Source organism: Malania oleifera, chromosome 12 (genome assembly GCF_029873635.1).
Source record: "Malania oleifera isolate guangnan ecotype guangnan chromosome 12, ASM2987363v1, whole genome shotgun sequence".
NCBI classification, from domain to species: Eukaryota; Viridiplantae; Streptophyta; class Magnoliopsida; order Santalales; family Ximeniaceae; genus Malania; species Malania oleifera.
The window spans coordinates 38,039,812-38,053,497 of record NC_080428.1 but is presented as its reverse complement, the minus strand read 5'-3'; positions in this window follow the sequence as shown (position 1 = coordinate 38,053,497).

Below are 13,686 nucleotides of genomic sequence, written 5' to 3'. Positions count from 1 at the left end.
GTAAATCCAGCATATCTGACTGAAGCATATCAAGTTGAGAAGCATTAAAAAAATTTAAAAATTAAAAAAATTAAAAAAATTTTAAAAAACAATAGCTTACTAGTATGCAAGGTCAATGGAGAAGTTTGATTTAAAAGTGGAAATCAGCATCAATATGATCTTTATATGAAGAATGAGGTGCTGCAAAAATCTACCCTTTAATCAATATCTCCCAAAATGATTTTTATAAATAAATGCTTTGGAAAAACTTAGGGTTTGATTTTAGAGTACCTTATGCAAGAATATAAAATAAGATCCCTTGTAGAAATAGTCTTGAATAACACGTAGATCTAAGTTCTTACTATCAAGTAATTTATAAAATTAAATCTTTGAATAAAGATAATAACTTTGAATATTGCAAAGATTTAAACAAAATATTTAATAGATATTCCTCAAGAATATGTATTTAGAATCTCTGAAAACTTGCAATCAAATGGTTTTTGCAATAACTAAATATCAAGTCTTTGAATGAAAATAAGAACTTGAATATAAAAAAGATTCAACCTTTAGCAAAATCCTTTCTCAAGTAACTTTCACAAGTACTAACACAAGAATTTTTCTTCTTAATAAAAATAGTAGATATATGAGTATGAGATATGAAAAAAATCTTTGATATATATATATTGAAATCACAAATCAATCACTTATTTATCAAACCTCAATCACCAAGGATTGCTTGCAAGATGTGTAGATAAAATCCCTTTGAAAAGCTGAGATGATTTGCCCTAAGAATATGAATGCAGTAGAGTATTGGCAAAATCTTTGGAATGGAGGCACTTTTAGCACAAAGATGTGAAAATATGTTTCTAAAAACTCTTGCTTCTTGTGTTTTTAGGGTTTTGGGAGTGTTTAAATAATGTTCTCGCCGTCATATTAATTTCTGGCCATTAGATCATGGAGATTTAACATCAATTTGTTCGTATTTGTGCTGGAATGTCGTTTTGCGCTACGACCTTCATCGACGAATGGGTACATTTGTCGACGAGTGTACAACACTCGTTCGTCAACGAGGCCATGAGTTCGTCAACGAGAGCACTATCTGAACTTTTTGGGCTTTTAGTATTTTTCCATCGACGAGACAACACTATTCATTGCCAAGTGGCCTTCATGCATTCATCGATAAGGCCAAGGGGTTCGTCGACGAGGCCTCTAAAATTTTCCTCTAAAAATTCATTCAACCTAGAACTAATGTAAATGAATCTTTCATGAAATGCATGAGTCCTAAGGTCAGTATAGGGAATGTTTGAGCTTCAAATTATATCATATGACATATGTAAATACATTCAATTCCAAATACCCATTCCCATTGAAGATTTTGAACTTGAAGCTTGCTTCTTCATCTTTTTATTCATCTAGTTCCATGGATTGAACTAAGTGATATGTATTTTAGGTTCCTCGTGGCTTCTATACAAGTTTATCATTCGTGCCTTCTAAATCATGATCCTATTCACAAACTCAATTGCACAAGTCAAATACTAAATGATTTGTCATTATCAAAACAGGATTGGACTTATAGAGTCAACACTTTATTTTATTTTATTTTTTATGCATGAAATTATGATACCATATATAAACCACCCGACCCCCAAGTGGGTTATCGGGTACGACTGTCTATAAGCTATATTACAATACATCGGAAGCATAATATACATACATCCCATATACAATAAATACTAGAGCACTAATACCATCATAATACAAAAGTATCTCTTTCCCAAAACCACCTATATAACCCAAGGTACATAAACATATCTATATACAGATAAAATAATAATGTCTCATCGGCACTAATTTCAATCCCCAAAACCACTAATCTTGCCCGGAGCTCTCTACGCTCGTCTCTCTAGATTTCTTGAAATGTTAAAATATTAAGGAGTAAGACACCTCATAGTAAGATGGAATAAATTATTGTCAGTGTGTGGCAATATGAGTGTAAATGATTCAAAACACATTCATTTAATAAATGATTTCACTGAGTATTCATGAAATTTGTACTCATATCCATATACATACATATGTGTGTGTATATATATATATATATATATATATATATATATATATATATATATATATATATATATATTGTTGACCTTATAGGTCACGCTCGGTTTTGATTATGATAAATACTCATTATATCTAATGGGTGTTTGAGGTTATGTGTAGGAACTCAAATTGGCAGATCATAATGCACATGGAACGAGTAAAACTTGAAAACCAAATTTCCATTAAAGACTAAATTTTTTATGCTGTATTATAATTCATTTTTGTAATTGGTCTGTAATAGTAATTAGGGCTTTCAATATGTAATAATCACACACATCACATGCATGTTTTAATACGTAAGCTCATAATGGTCATAATACAAATGAACTTAGAAAGATTCGGTCGACCGACACCGAATTTTTTCGGTGTCTTCAAAAGGACCCAAAAATGACCATAGGACACTCACCATTGCACCTATGAATGTTAGACACTTGAATAGGGTTTGTGTGAATCATAAGAGGACCGAAATGCACACTTTGTGCACTTTCGGTCGACCGACCTTGGCAGTTCATTCTGCCTCGGTCGACCGAACCCAAGTCCAGGTCAACGGTTGACCAATGCCCCAATCGACCGAACCATTGTAGTTTAAATCCCCTGGTTGACCGAAACCTCCTGAGGTCAACAATTTGACCACCCGATCGACCGAGCCAAAATTGAATACCAATTACCTGGTCGATAAAGGGTCCTCGGGAGAAATCCCAATTGTCTGGTCGACCGAACCATTCAGTTCAAAATGTCCTGGTTGATCGAACCTCGGTAAAATTGAAAAATCACCTCGGATATGCACTTTTGGTCGAGTAGTCCCAAGCTAAAAAATGTCCTAGTCGACCGGATCATATGAACTTCAGTCGACCGAAAAGGTTTCTGGTCGACCGAACCTCTAGGGTTTCCCTGATTTTTTACCGTGGTTAAATATTTTAAATAGGGTTAAATTTGCTAAAATGTCATTAAACTTTCCTAATAATTCCCAATAGGTCCCCAACGGTCATAATTCATGGGGTGTCTATATATACCCCTTCATTTGGGAAAATTAGAAACTTGATTAGCAAACAAAAATCCAAAATTTTTTTAAGCAAAATATATTCTATTACTCATACTCTTTCTCAAAATCACTCAAACTTACCTTCTCTAACTCCTAAATCCTCTGTAAGTGTCTTGAGTGTTTTTGTAATTAGGTTTGCTCTCTCAATGCTTGTGATTGAAATTGATTTTTCATTGAGAGCTAAACCTAAGTGTTCTTAGGGGGCTTTGCTCATAAGCCTATCTTAAGAAGACTTATCTAAGCTTTTGAGGGTTGCATTCGTATTGCAATATCTTAAGAAGCTTGTATTTGTTTTGGCCTGCAAAAATATTTTCAAACTTTCTCAAATATCTTGTGGAATCTATATTGACATATTGGTGAAAAGATATTTGTGTTTGTTATATTAATCTTTGATGCAATATTTATTCAAGTATATATCATTTGTTGAATACAAAGATTGCATAGCTTTTGCAAACCAAGCATATACACTATATTCGTGATTAAGACATCCTACTGATTGACATATTTGAAACTCACTTGATATTCTGTGTTCACGTTTGATTGAATATTTTGAGATACACAGATTGTTGTTGACACTCTCATGTACTCACTACACTGATAGAAAATACATTTGAGAGTTGAACTATTGGACCACACCGAGCTTACATATTAAATCATTGTGGTGTATGTGATTGAACACATTTGGGTACATATCTGCTTTATTTGAAAGCAATTTTATCTGTACCAATGATTGTAAAATTTGAGTGATTCCAGGCATGGCCTGAGGGGGCGGTAATTCGGTCCGGTAAGGATTGTTGTAAAGGTTGAGGTCAGTCCTGTGCTAATTGACCTGGTTTGTATAGGTGCCGCTCCACCTGTTTATGTGAGCAACTATAGTGGTAATCCTTGTGCTTGTTAGCCAAGGCGGGGACGTAGGCAATTGGCCGAACCTCGATAACATTTTTGTGTGTCACTTTTACTTTATTGTTTTTCTAGTGCATATGTTGTTAATTAAATCGCCTCATTTAATTTTTGATATATTTATATTACTTGCACTATATTGACCATAGGGTTGTTAACATACTGCTGTTAGGAGGAATACCTAGAGGTTATATTTTAAAAAATACCAATTCACCCCCCCTCTTGGGATCACGGTAAAGCTAATATATATATATATATATATATATATATTTGTAACCATATATTCTTCTCAAAAATATGTATGTGCTCAATACGTTTTCTTGGGTTCGAAACCCAACATGTCTATAAACATAGTTTCATCATGTCTGTAATGAGGAACCAACCTGAGTGGACATCCATAGATCACCGTCATGTAATCACCCCACATGACCGGATTATGTGGCCCAAAGGCGGGACTTAGCCATGGTTGGCCCATTAGGCTAAGTCAAAATAATTTTCGTCTGTAGTACGATTGGCCCACCGCAGCCTGGTCTGGACCCAGGAGTTGTCAACATCTCTCCGCAGGCCCAATCGACTTCCCATACCAACACTCTCCCCGAGAAGTGTGGTTGCACTGACTCATTTCCTAGCAACGGTACCGTGCTCTCAATTACATCATTGGTCCATCAGGGTTCTCATTTCCACAATTTCCATAGTAATCTTAATATCAAATTATCTTGTCTGTATAAATCACATTTCTCAGTATCAAAATATTGTGTCGGTATTTTCAATAATTTCCATAAACCAGTATAAATCACATTCCGTCATAAAATATTCCCATGTTAAATATAAAATCATATTCTATCATTTCACAATATCTGCCAGTATAAATCACATTTCATCATAAAACATTCCCCACATGATAAATATACAGTAACAAAACCAATACTCATGCCACACAAATTTTACGTAATATTTCATAAATTAGTAATTGCCCAGATAAATATATGATATTCCAAAACCAGTATTTTCCAATATCGGATAAGTTAGAAAATCCTTTACAATATTATCATTTTCTCATGCTTAAAATTAATCAATTGATTCTCAAAATTCCTGATATAATTTATTCCACTTACCTATTTCCTGGAGATATGTCTGCAGGGATCCTTGAATGATGCTTGCGGCATTCGTACAACACCCTATATCCATATAACTACTTTAATTAGCTCAACCCCAGGATAAATACCATTTTAACATTCCCTAGGCCCACACATTCCCAATAACCAATTAAACTCTAAAACATCTTACTTACCCTAGTTTTGGAGTAGTGCTTGGAAAACCTAAATCACAAAAACCACTCTGGTTAAAATGATGAGGTCGAACCTAGGACCTCATGGTAGCGTCCGATCATCAATTTGAGTAAGATTTGAGGGAGAAAATGAAGAGAAAGTGAGTGAGAGAGAGAGAGAGAGAGAGAGAGAGAGAGAGAGAGAGAGAGAGAGAGAGAGAGGAGGAATGAGTTTTAACTCAAAAAAATGAATTGAAACTTACTTATAGATTTTGGACTCGGAGCAAAACCGTCGACAATTTGGTTTTTAACCAAACCAAATTTTACTGTTTTACCCTTACCAGGCTGCGGTAATTCAAAACCGTCGACAATTTTCTAAACTTATCCAAAACCGTTGACGGTTTGGCCTGTGCCAAACCAAATTTTCATTTTTCTTACTTATTATTATTATTATTATTATTATTATTATTATTATTATTATTATTATTATTGTTATTATTATTATTATTATTATTATTATTATTATTATTATTATTATTATTTTCTGGGTCTCTACATCCTCCCCTCCTTATAAAAATTTCGGCCTCAGAATTTGTTAATCACCACTCATATTATCAATTGAAAAACAAACCATTGAATCTTTATTAATTACCCTCACTTATGGCAGAGGAATACCATGGTTACAATTAGAGGTCTTGGGAGATTACAATCAATCACATAAAAAAGAAAACTCTCCCAAAACCCTACATAACCTAGAACCAAAAATACTAACTTATAACCAACTACCCTACACTGTACACGATGAAGTCAAAAAAAATTATGTACCTTTACCTTCATCAATTCAATACTGGGTTCCGCTGAATAGGTGTGGATATCTCTGATGCATTTTCTCCTCTGATTCCCATGAAACTTCCTCAACTGCGTGATTGTGTTAGAGTACTTTTACCAAGGGGATCCTTTTTATGCGTAAATCCTATTTCATTCGGTCTAGAATCTGAATGGGCTCCTCTTCATAGGATAGGGTATCTTTGAGTTCCAGTGATTCATAACTGATCATGTGTAAAGGATCTGGGACGTACTTCCTCATCATAGATACATGGAATACGTCATGGATCCTAGATAGTGTCGGAGGTAACGCTAACCTGTAGGCAACTGGACCAACTCTTTCCAATATCTCAAATGGTCCAATATACTTAGGGCTTTGTTTACCCTTTTCCCAAATATCATAATTCCTTTCATTGGTGCAACTCTCAAGAACACGTGATCTCCTACACCAAACTCTAGCTCTCTTCAACGAGTGTCTGCATAGCTTTTTTGTTGACTTTGAGTGGTCTTAATTCTGTATTGGATGAGTTTGATTTTCTCAGAAGTCTGTTGTACTATTTATGGCCCCAAAATATGCTTTTCACCAATTTCATCCCAATATAATGGAGATCGACACCTCCGACCATACAGCGCCTCATACGGTGCCATCCTAACACTGACCTGGTAGCTGTTATTATAAGCAAACTCAACCAGTGGCATATACTGGATCCAACTACCACCAAAGTCCAATATACATGCTCATAGAATTTCTTCCAATATCTGTATTGTCCTCTTTGTATGTCCATTGGTCTGAGGATGAAATGTTGTACTGAATGTCAGCTAAGAACCCAAGGCTCCTTGTAAACTCTTCTAGAATTGAGATGTGAACTGTGGGTCCCAGTAAAAAATAATGGACACTGGCACTCCATGCAATCTAACTATCTCCTGTATATATATCTCTACCAATCTACTCATGGAGTAGTTAACTTTGATGGGAAGAAAAATGGGAAATCTTTGTCAATCGATCAATGACAACCCAAATAGTGTCGTATCCATGAAGTGCCGATGGTAACCCTGAAACGAAGTCCATAGAAATATGCTCCCACTTCTATTTGGGAATGTGAAGTGGCTGCAATGGTCCCACTGGTCTTTGATGTTCAACCTTCACTTGCTGGCATGTCAAACATTGCTCTATGTATTCAGCAATTTCTCTCTTTATATTGCTCCACTAGAAGGATACTCACAAATCCCTGTACATTTTCGTGCTTCCTGGATGTACCGTATATAGGGAACAATGCGCCTTTTCCAAGATAGTCCTTTTAATTTTCGCGTCATCGGGTACACACAACCTGCTACAAAACCTCAAAGCTCCGTCATCTGAAATATTAAAATCGGCTCCATGTCCACTTTGCACTTTATGCACAATCTTTACCAATTCTACATCTTTCATTTGAGCAGTCTTAATTCTTTCCTGTAAAGTGGGTTGAATTACCAGATTGGTGATGAGTGCTTGGTGATCTCCCTCTATCCTCTCCACACAAATCTTTCTAAATCTAGTCTGATCTGATGTTGTGCCACCACTGCTGATACCGAGGCACTTCTTGACTTTTGGCTCAAGGCATCAGCTACCACATTAGCCTTTCTTGGGTGGCAATTGATGGTATAGTCGTAATCTTTGATCAGATCGAACCACCTTCTTCTCTTATTCCTTGAACTGCCGAGAAGCATAAGCTACAACTTTCCTCTATTGCTTTAGCTCACATATGAGCCCCTTTTAAGATGCATCATTGTAGATTACGAAACCCCCTTCTCTCGAAGGGATTGTCAGTACCAGTGCAGTGATCAGTCGTTGCTTAAATTCCTAGAAGGTTTGTTCGCACTCTTCTGTCCATTCATATTTTACACTATTTCTGGTCAATCTTGTCAAAGTGCCTAGCAGTTTAGAAAATCCCTCTACAAATCGGTGGTAGTACCCTGCCAATCTCAAGAAATTCCTAATCTCGTGGACATTCTTTGGTCTTACCCAGTCCACCACTGCCTTTATCTTGCTCGAATCCACAAAAATTCCACCCCTGCATATCACGTGCTTGAGGAATGTGACCTGTTCCAACCAGAATTCACACTTCTTAAATTTGGCATACAACTTCCTTTCTCACAACACCTAAAGAACTATTCTCAAGTGATCCTCGTGCTCCTTAAGACTCCTTGAATGCACCAGAATGTCATCAATAAATACCATAATGAACTGATCTAGATACTGGTGGAAGACCCTATTCATCAGATCCATGAATGTAGCAGGAGCATTCGTCAGTCTGAATGACATAACTAGGGACTCATAATGGCCATACCGAGTTTGGAGCACTATCTTTGGAACATCCCCTGGCTTGATCTTCACTTGATGGTACCCGAATCGAAGATCAATCTTAGAGAAAACCTATGTTCCCTAAAGCTGGTCAAACAAATTATCAATATGGGGAAGAGGATACTTATTCTTAATCGCTACTTTATTTATCTCCCTATAATCTATACACATTCTCTTCGACCTGTCTTTCTTTTTCACAGAAAAGAATCGGTGCTCCCTAGGGTGACACACTGGGCCTAATAAATCCTCTGTCTAGAAAATCTTGCAACTGTTCTTTTAATTCTTTTAATTCCTCTAGAGCCATTCTGTACAGAGCCTTAGAGATTAGTGACGTCCCTGGAAGTAAATCAATAGAAAATTTGACTCCATGATCGAGAGGCAACCCCAACAAATTCTCCAGAAACACATCAGAAAAGTCTTTTACTACCCGGATATCTTCCAACTTTAATTCCCCTTCCAACGTTTCCTTCACATAAGCCAGGTACCCCTAGCATCCCTCTAGAAGCAATCTCCTTGCCTAAATAGTTGATAACATTTGCGGCGAGGAGCGCACACATGTCCCAACGTATTGGTACTCCTGCTCCCTTGGAGGTCCAAAGACTACCTATTTCTCATAGTAGTCTATACTGGAATAGTTGGCGGCTAGGCATTCCATTCCCAGAATTACGCCAAACCCATGCATATTAAGAACCACCAAATTTGCAGGTAATGACCTCCCCTGAATATTGATGGGACAATCCCTAAGTATTATCCTACACACCATTACGACGCCTGTCGGTGTAGCCACTAACAAACCGACATCCATTGGCTGAGCTTCTATTCCCTATATTTTGACAAACTCTCGGGCTATGAATGAATGAGTCGCCCTTGAGTCAAACAAAATAACAACTTTATATAACATAATTAAAATAATATGTTGACTTTGTGAGTCTGATCGCTGTTTTGATGCTGACGAAACATAGTGAACTTATGTGTGTATTTAGCATGTGCGTAGGTCTACGATTAAGATCACATATAAGGGACAGGAAGTATAGAGGCCAAGATGGATAATACACATTCACCTGGCGTACTTGATTGAGTGAAGAGCATGAAAACTAAAGACATTTATGTTTTCATTGTAACTGCATTTAGTTTTCAGGTCTGTAATAATTAATGCATTGTATGCATGATAGGACAAATAAGCTCAAAGACCTTAGACTGACCATAGGTCCCAAATTATTGCATGAATAATCCCCCTATAACTTAGAATTAACATTTATGTGAACATAGGTGTCTTTAAAAGAGAGTTAAGAACTGAAAGCACAAAGTTAGTGTGTTTGGTCGGTTAAACCCGAACACACAGAGACACTTTGGTTGATCGAACCTCGCCAGGGTCAAAAGTTTGACCATTTGGTTGACCTTCCTTAAAATGAACATCAACGCCCTGGTCGACTGAACTGGCATGTAGGGAAATCCCAATGCCTTGGTCGACCGAACTTGAAGTTAAAAAATGGCCTGGTCGACCGAACATCCAAATTCAGTCAACCAAACTTAGCCTGATCGACCAAACCTTAGAGGTTCCAAAATCGCCTCAAGTATGGTCAACCAACACCTCAGTTCAAAAACACCTTGGTCGACCGAACTGAGTAACTTGGTCAACCGAACTGAGTAAATTGGTCGACCGAACTTCTCGGGTTGCTTGAATTTTATCGATGTTAAAACGTGGTTGATTTTTATTAACCCTATTTAAACTTTCTTAAACTTTATAAAAATTCCTAATATGTCCCTATTGGTCAAAAATCCTCCAAAGTCTATATATACCCCCTCCATTACTTTTTTTTTTTTTAACAGGAAGATTAGAGAGAAAATTCTCCCAAAATTATTTTTTCCTTCATTCAATTTTATACTCTCTTTTTTCATTCTTTTGAAAAATTCTTTGTTAAAAGAGAGCATTCATATTTTGGGCATTTGTTATTCAAGGCATTCACTCTCTCTTTAATTTTAATTTTGAAAAATACTTTTGAGAGTGGTCTTATTGTTTCTCCCAAATATTTTCATTTGGTAAATATTTTTGGGAGTAAACTTTCTATGCTTGTGAATCTTGAACGTCTATTGCAAGATTTCAAAGCTTATATTGTTTTATTAGAAAATCCTTTTTGAGCTTGAATCCTAGATCTCCTGCACTTTATTATTAAATATATTTTGGAGATTTCATTTGAAGTTTTCTTTAGATCTTTGAAGAGCACATATTTCATATTTCATTTTTATTGAAGATCATATACATTGTTTTTGAGAAAAATCATTTGAAAGCAAAAACCCTAGGTTCTTTTGAACTTTATTTGAAAAATTATTTTTGAGAGAAAATTATTTTTTAGGGTTTAAATCTTTGAAGTGCTTAATTATATACATCTAACTCAAACAGTGCTTAAGCAATTTTGGGAAAATCATATACTCAGTTGAACTTATATTTCATATCATGTGTGAGTGTATTTGAGCTTCATATTGTACACATCAGCTTGTATTAGAAGCATTTATTTGTACACATTTTATTATCTATTGTATTCCCGACGTATGGTCGGAAGAGGGAGACTAGCCCTGTGAATAGTCTTAAACTGGTTCAGACCCGGTTAAGAGAACTAGGTGTACCATCCCGGTAAGGTGTTGTAAACGGTGTCATTCCACCCGTGAAGTGAGCAACTAGTGGAATCCTCTTGTTTGTTAGCTTGAGGCGGGGATGTAGGCAGTATTGGTTGAATCCCGATAACATATCTTGTGTCTGCTATTAAATTCCTTTACTTTAATTCCCTACACATGTATGCTCATATTTAATTATTTATGAATGTGTTTATGATTTAAATATTGTGAATGATTGGGAAATACTTAGATAGACCCTAGGTTGTGCATTCCTGCTGCTGGTTAATTTGACCTAGGAGATAAATTTTTAAATACCCAATTCACTCCCCTCTTGGGAATACACCAATTCCAACATAGTACCTTTCACCACATTGCCTGTTGCCTCCATGTCTCTCAGTGTCAATGCATACACCTGCGTGGGGGCGGTGTTCCTCTATTGCTCGCTACAGGGTGCTTGGTTATTCCCTCGGTATGGTCTAAGGTCAAGTGCGTTGTTCAGCTACACACGGCAGTCTCGTGCCATAGGGCTAGGTCTATTGCATTAATAATAAACCATTGCTCTAACCCGACATTCTCCTAAATGTCTATTGTAGCATCGAGCGCAAGTAGGGGGCACTAGATTACCCTGAGGAACTCAGTGTCCCTCCACCTGTAGATGGCCCACATCGTATCTCTTCCACTGCCCCCGATTCATACTCGCCTAAAATCCAGGAGATGTGGGCCTCTTCCTCTGACTCTGTCCCCCTGTACCCCTGTGCCGACTAGTCTCTGCTATGGTGGCTTTATCCACAAGCTCCAAAAAATCTCGTATCTGCAAAACTACCACCTGCTCATATATTTCCTATCTTAGCCCTTTCTTTAACCTCTGCGCCTTCCTAAATTCATCAGGAATCATAAATGGGGCGAAATAGGATAGTTCCATGAACTTAGTGGCATACTGTGGCACTGTCAAATGACCCTGGATCAAATTCAAAAAACTCCTCCATCTTAGCATCTTTAACGGAGGCGGGGAAGCAGTGCTCAAAAAAGATCTCTTTGAAGTATCCCTAAGTCAGTGCTACAGGTACCAGTGTCTGCTTCTCAAGGAGCTTCACCGCTGACCACCATCGCTCAACCTCTCCTGTTAGCTTAAATGTTGCATACTAAATTTTCTGTTTGTTAGTGCAATGCAGTACTGTCAGAATATTTTCAATCTCTTGCATCTAATTCTATGTCATAATCGGATCGGCACTTCCTATAAAAATCGAGGGATTTATTCGAGGGAATTACTCTATCGTGCAGCCCTGGTCTACTGGCGGACAACCTTGCTCTTTGAAACTTCGTGCTATCTCCGCCATAACTTGATGAGCTATGCTACGCAATATAGCATCTGAATCACCGCCGCCCATACTGGAAGACCCTGCATCATTACCACCACCAGCGTGTGCATCGCTATTCATAGTGTCCATCTTGAAAATAGAACAAAATAGTATGAGATTCCTAACTTCATAGCACCACTAATACAGTAATCTAACTATGAACCATAAGATATCCCCATATAACCAATCTATCTAACATCCTTTATTTCCAATTTAAGATTTAGCCTTACCGCTCAAAAACAAAATCTGACGATAATTTACCATGATTTTCCTAAAATCATCATTCTAGGAAAATCACAGAAACCATCACGAAATTCCTGCCTTCAGGCTATGAGATAAAACCCTAAATTCTCATTTCATCCTCCAGTAATGACTTACTAGATTCCTAATCTATCCATATCCTACCCTCATCAAAATCCATTCCTATACTCTGGTATTGCTATTCGCTGAAGTCTACCGAACCTAACAATCTAGGCTCTGATGCTAAACTGCGACGACTCGAAAATTTTACTACACTTTTTTGTTAGCTTTGGTGCAATCCCAAGAGGAATGGTGAATTGGAGATTAAAAAAATTTTATGCCTAGGTCAACCAATCTAGTAGTAGTATAACACAACCTAGGGCCCGTCTATTCAATCAACAATAAAACATACACGTGCAGTAATATAAAATGCGGAAAAATAAACAGCACACGCGATATGTTATCGAGGTTCGACCAAAGTGCCTACATCCCCGCCTTGGCTCACCAGCATAAGGATTCCACTATAAGGTCACTTCACGGGTGGAGCAGCACTGGTTACAATCAGGTCAATTAGCGGGGATGACCTCGACCTACACCTTACCAAGATGGTGTACCTAACTTTCCTAACCGGGTCTAAAACAATCCAGGATTATTCCACGGGGCTAGCCTCCCTCTTTAGACCTACGCCTGGAATACAACAAATGTATATAAATTTTGCGTACAAGGAAATATGTTTCTCAACAAGCAGATATGTACCACAAGATAGCTCAAATAATAACGCAAGCACGAATAATAGTAAATATGCTTAGTGCTTAATAATGTGTGCTAAACACTCAATCTAGTGTAGATAAGCAATCAAGATATAGAGTGTATTTCTAAGCAGACTTTGAAACAAAGTATGAAGATTCTCAAAATCAGTTTAGGGTTTCAAAGATGCTAGCAATATGATTCAAACAACCTCAATAATATATTCTCAATATACTAAGCACAAGAGATGTTTGAATGCAAGCTTAAAGAA